At 43.1% G+C, this 6373-nt stretch overlaps 2 long non-coding RNA genes across 3 annotated transcripts; both read left to right on the top strand.

Annotated features, from left to right (window-relative positions):
* The first annotated feature begins 99 nt into the window (after positions 1-99).
* Positions 100-1138, top strand: LOC110228388. Its single transcript, XR_002331954.1, has 2 exons — positions 100-321; positions 955-1138. It is a non-coding gene; the product is annotated as an uncharacterized LOC110228388 (long non-coding RNA).
* A 3299-nt stretch (positions 1139-4437) lies between these two features.
* On the top strand, positions 4438-6072 carry LOC110228387. Of its 2 annotated transcripts, XR_002331953.1 has the most exons (4): positions 4438-4574; positions 4670-4949; positions 5315-5371; positions 5983-6072. It is a non-coding gene; the product is annotated as an uncharacterized LOC110228387 (long non-coding RNA). The 2 variants fall into 2 exon arrangements; XR_002331952.1 differs by having other exon boundaries at positions 4439-4574; positions 5315-6072.
* The last annotated feature ends 301 nt before the right edge of the window (positions 6073-6373 follow it).

Here is a 6373-nt window from a genome sequence, read left to right on the forward strand (position 1 = left end):
CCGGTTGGTTTAAATCACTTGATTCTCGGTTTAGGATAACCGTTCGGTTTAAATCAATTGGTTCTCGGTTAAAGTTAACCCGGTCGGTTTAAATCAATTGATTTCTGGTTTAAGTTAACCGGATCGATTTGACCGGTTGGACCATTGACCGTTGACTGTTGACCGTTGACTTTGACCGTTGACCGTTGACTTTGACCAGTTGACCCGAAAACCGTTTTTCTTCGTTCGGACGCCGTTTGACTCGATTTTTCGTTCCGGTTTCAGATCCGGAGTCGGTTTATTCATTCGAGGTCCAGAAGTCGTAGGTTCAGCATTGCTAAGGTGAGGGCTATTTCCAAACCGCTGTGCTTTGTTCGAGAATCCTAATTTACGAATAGTGCAGCACTGAATGTGATGTGTTTCAATGATCGAGTCTAGTTAGTTTGATTGCTTAAATTGGACATAGGAAGATAGATGATTAAACCCATTTGTTTGTCACATACTTTTAAATGTTTTTTTGTTATAAATATATATATATATATATATATATATATATATATATATATATATATATTTTATGAGATATAGCGGATACAGATAAAGGAACTTCTGTATGGTGCCGCATTGTTTGAGGTAGGGGTGAGGGCAATGCATAATCGATCTGTTGCCCTGCACCTTAAGATCGATAAGCGTCCCAGGGGCGGTGTGAGTGGGCACTATCCCATGAGTTACCTCTGTGTGAGGGTGTGATTGGGCACTATCCCATAAATGATCTCGTTGAGGGTGTGATTGGCCACTATCCCTCCGTAGGAAAATTGTATGTTGATTGAGCACTGTAGGTGCTGTGTTTGCTCATATTTGGTACTCCATTATTTTGCGATTAGTTTTCTTGGCTGAGTCAGTGACATGCGGACTTAGCATCCCATACCTCACTGTGCGACTCCCCTGTTGCTCACCCCTCTTTCCCCATTTCAGGTGAGCCAGACGAGTAGTTATGACTTGATGAGTTGGGATGTGTCATTTTGGGATGGATTATCGTTTTCAGTATTCTATTCGAGACTTTTATTAAACAGTCGTGTTATCGACTTATGTGGATTTAGTATGTTTTATCGGATTTTTGCGCTGGTATTTTATAAAGAACTGGATGTTTATGGAAAAAGAGTTATTTGTTGTTAAAGTGATTTATGGTAACATGCCGTTCCCGAGAGAGGGTGAGACGGATGTTACACGTGGCACGCCGTTCCCGAGAGAGGGTGAGACGGGTGTTACAGTTTTGGTATCAGAGCGAGGTTTAGCTGACCCGGTTTTGACCCGGGGGCTGTTTAGAGTTAGAACGCTCGAGTATTCGGAATTTGTTTTTAAAACAAAAGTTGTTTCGGGAATGGGAGAATTTCTAAAAAAAAAAAAAAAAAATGATGACACACCTTTCTGTTGAGTATTAAGTGTATTGTTAGTAGCGTCCGCATCTCCGCTAAAGTTAATCGAGTTTCCTCCATTTCAGATGGGGACAATAGTTTTCTTTGGATTATTAAGTTGACTTGGAGAAGTTAACTTTATTTACCAATTAGCCAACATTAAAAAGAGAACTAGTGAGGACCATAGTTTTCTTGGACTGGCAAGTTAGTGTCAGAAGTTTGTATAAGAGTTTGCTATGGATAAACCAATGTTTTGACTCATAAGAATGGACGTGAAGTTCGAGTGGATGGAGGAGTGGGAGAGTAACTTCCAAATGGTTAACTGACATTTGACGGAAACAAGTGTTACTACGACCAAAGATGAGATTCCGAGATGGTTCTACAAAGTTCAAAGACGTGATTTTCTATCGAGCAAATCAGTCTATTTTAGTCTTATGTATAGAGAGCACTTAAGGGAAGTGCTAAAAAGGGGTGGAGAGTAGTGTGGGCGGACCCCACACGACAACCCAATAATGTATTTCGACAAAGAACATGTTGTGATGTTTACAACAAAGTGTAAAGATAAGTTGTGGTAGCAAACACACAAGCCAAGTTATGCTTATGTATGGAGAACACTTAAGAAAATTATTACAAAGGAAGTGGCAAAGAGCAGTGTGGGAGGACACATTACGGTAATCTACACTATGAATGTTTTTTTTTAAGAATGTGGATGTGATAGAGTGTCATAACAAGAGGAAGTTATGCCAATGGGGTTGTGCTGTATTATTTCCATTGACTTCAGCGAAGTTATTTTTACCCGAAAGGAAAAGGGTATGGTGAATAAAATTTGCTATTGAACTGCCAAAGACGATTTACAATAAGGACACAACTTGGATAGTTGTAGAGCGGGCTAGGTCAAGATGAAAGGTGTCTGGGAGGAAAATTTTTATATTGTGGGTTTGGAGAAAGCCTTAAAAATGTTGGAATATAATCTTCAATCTGACTATATGGCAAAGGAATCCACTAAGGATATAGTGAAACGGAAATCACTAAGGACTTTGAGAAGACATTATTTTGGATTTGGAGTTTGCATAATGCAGGAAAGATATTCTGTGGCAAATGAGCAATTACGTGGAAAAAGTAATACTTCGAAAGAATAAGGATTTCAAAAAGAGTGTTAGGAAAACACTACGTGAGTTTTACAAGTTTGTAGCTGGGAGTTAGAATTGCAGAGTGAGTGCATCAGAATCGTTGTGGACCTTAATCAACGTGTCACATTAAACCATAACGGGCATGGTTAGAATCGTATTTCGGAGCATTGTTAAATAAAGACGTATGTTTGTGCATCAGTCATTTTTACAAAGACAAGGTAATGGAAAAACCGTTGTTGAAAATTTACTTGGAAATTTGGAAGATGAGTTTTCTGTTTAACTCAAGAAGGTTAAGCAACTATGACATTAGATGTTCCATGTGGTCATATTGCTTGACAATGGAATCAACCATATTCTAGGGGAAGAGTAGGTTATTAATTAAATCAAGAGCTAAATATGAGATTGCAAAGAGGGACTCCACACTGCGGAGAATAGTATGTTCATGTATAAGAACCGAATTAGGGTGCCAGATGCCAAAGGTCTGAAGGATGAGATCTTGGCACAAGCTCACAGTTCACGGTTTTCGGTTCACCCTGGAACGACTAAGATGTATCATGACCTAAAGCGGTATTATAATTGGACCAATATGGAACGTGATGTGGCTGCTTGGGTATCAAAGTGTCAGATTTGTCAGCAAGTAAAAACAGAGTATAAAGTTCCAAGTGGTTTACTCCAGAATTTACCCTTATCCTGGAACGACTATGATAACAATGGATTTTGTCACCGGACTTCCAACAACCACCAGGTGGTAAGAATGTCATTTGGGTGATCGTGGACCGACTCACCAAGACAGCTCATTTCTTGGCCATCAAGAAATTAGACAATGCAGATGTCTTAGCGCAGCTGTACCTAGACAAGATTGTTTCTAAGCATGGGGTGCCAATAAGCTTAGTGTCGGATCGGGATCCAAAAATTTACATATACTTTCTAGCAAGCTTTACAGAAGGCCTTGGGAACAAAGGTACGCCTTAGTACAACTTATCATCCCCAGACTGAGGGGCAGTCTGAGAGGACAATTCAAACGCTAGAGGACATGTTGAGAACATGCGTACTCGACTGGGAGGAGAACTGGCTCGAGTACCTACCCTTGGTAGAATTTGTGTACAATAACACTTATCACTCCAGCATGGGAATGGCACCATCTGAGGCTCTTTATGGTAGGCCGTGTCGTACCCCACTTTGTTGGACCGAAGTGGAGGAGTTCTGTGACTTAGAATCTATAATGGTTCAAGAAGCGGTAAAACAAGTTGAGATGCTCAAGAGTCGACTGAAGGAAGCACATGACCGTCAGAAGAGCTATGCAGACAAGCGCAGGAACGATTTAGAGTTCGAGGTGGGTGACTTAGTATACCTTAAAATGAGGACATTTCAGGAAGCGCTAAGACTCGAAAACTAAAGAAGCTTAAGCCGAGGTCCCATGTACCGTATCCTATTGTTGAGCGGATTGGAGCAGTAGCCTACCGTTTGGGTTTATCGACAGAGTTGTCAGACTTCCATGATGTGTTCCACGTGTCAGTTTTGAGAAAGGTTGTCAGAGAGCCAAAGCTTATTTTGCAGCATCCGCCTAGGGTTCTCCGTAAGAATCTGACAGTACCGAGTCGACCAGTTGAGATTTTGGAGCGGCAAGAACAAGTCGTACAGGGAAAGATGGTGGTAAAGATCAGGGTTCGTTGGGAGAGTGACGGGATCCAGGAGGAAACTTGGGAGTCCGAAGATGAGATGAGGTCAGACTACCCAGAGCTCTTTTGGATGAGAATGAGCATGCGAATGAGGATTTGAATTCGAGGACGAATTCCTTATTAGTGGGGAAGAATTGTAACAACCCATTTAAGGCCCAAGGCCCATCCGCTGAAGCCCATGAGGCCCAATTCTTTGACCTAGGTATCCTCCTCTATTCCTCTATAAATACCCTCCTCTATCTCTCATTTTTCCCACAACTCTCCTGAGTAGTATTACTCTGCAGAAATCTCGCCAGAGTTAGCACCACCGAACCGCCGTCCACCCTCTCCCGTAACCGAGCCGACCAAGCCAACGGAAAGCTTAGTCGAAGGTAACTCCTAAAACCGAGTTTTAAAGGTTTTAGTTTCGGGCCGTTTAGTATTTTCAAGATTTCTCCCTAACCGCTTCGAATCTCGCAAAACCAAGGGTACCATCGGATTCGTGACGACGAGACGAAGCCGGAGACACCAAGCGCTGCCACCGCCGACGAGCCACGCGCCGCCACGCGCCGGAAGAAGGAAGCGCGTGACGCCCACGCGCAGCCACGCGCCGCCGAGTCCTCGGAGCGTGGAGCTCACGCGCCGCCGCCGGTGACCGGAACCGCCGCTGTTCTCCGGAGCCGCCGTGACCGGCAGCCGTCCATTCACCGCCGGGATTCCGCCGCCGCGTCGTCGCCGGACCGCCGTCGCCGCCGGTGACTTTTCCGGTAAGGTTCGCCGGATTTGTTGCCGCCGACCGGTTTGGGTTAACCGGTCGGTTTAAATTGATTTAATCCGGTTGAAATCGATTTGGTCTTGGTTTAGGTTAACCGGTTGGTTTAAATCAATTGATTCTCGGTTTAGGATAACCGTTCAGTTTAAATCAATTGATTCTCGGTTAAAGTTAACCGGTCGGTTTAAATCAATTGATTTCTGGTTTAAGTTAACCGGATCGATTTGACTGGTTGGACCGTTGACCGTTGACTGTTGACCGTTGACTTTGACCGTTGACCGTTGACTTTGACCAGTTGACCCGAAAACCGTTTTTCTTCGTTCGGACGCCGTTTGACTCGATTTTTCGTTCCGGTTTCAGATCCGGAGTCGGTTTATTCATTCGAGGTCCAGAAGTCGTAGGTTCAGCATTGCTAAGGTGAGGGCTATTTCCAAACCGCTGTGCTTTGTTCGAGAATCCTAATTTACGAATAGTGCAGCACTGAATGTGATGTGTTTCAATGATCGAGTCTAGTTAGTTTGATTGCTTAAATTGGACATAGGAAGATAGATGATTAAACCCATTTGTTTGTCACATACTGTTAAATGTTTTTTTGTTATAAATATATATATATATATATATATATATTATATGAGATATAGCGGATACAGATAAAGGAACTTCTGTATGGTGCCGCATTGTTTGAGGTAGGGGTGAGGGCAATGCATAATCGATCTGTTGCCCTCCACCTTAAGATCGATAAGCGTCCCAGGGGCGGTGTGAGTGGGCACTATCCCATGAGTTACCTCTGTGTGAGGGTGTGATTGGGCACTATCCCATAAATGATCTCGTTGAGGGTGTGATTGGCCACTATCCCTCCGTAGGAAAATTGTATGTTGATTGAGCACTGTAGGTGCTGTGTTTGCTCATATTTTGTACTCCATTATTTTGCGATTAGTTTTCTTGGCTGAGTCAGTGACATGCGGACTTAGCATCCCATACCTCACTGAGCGACTCCCCTGTTGCTCACCCCTCTTTCCCCATTTCAGGTGAGCCAGACGAGTAGTTATGACTTGATGAGTTGGGATGTGTCATTTTGGGATGGATTATCGTTTTCAGTATTCTATTCGAGACTTTTATTAAACAGTCGTGTTATCGACTTATGTGGATTTAGTATGTTTTATCGGATTTTTGTGCTGGTATTTTATAAAGAACTGGATGTTTATGGAAAAAGAGTTATTTGTTGTTAAAGTGATTTATGGTAACATGCCGTTCCCGAGAGAGGGTGAGACGGATATTACACGTGGCACGCCGTTCCCGAGAGAGGGTGAGACGGGTGTTACACTTCTTCTCAACTTCAACTTCAAACTTCCTAATGGGATGAAAGCAGATGAGATCAATATGGATGTCATGACGGGTCTTGCTATGCATAAGTCGCAG

The sequence above is a fragment of the Arabidopsis lyrata genome, assembly GCF_000004255.2.
Source record: "Arabidopsis lyrata subsp. lyrata unplaced genomic scaffold ARALYscaffold_5, whole genome shotgun sequence".
NCBI lineage: Eukaryota > Viridiplantae > Streptophyta > Magnoliopsida > Brassicales > Brassicaceae > Arabidopsis > Arabidopsis lyrata.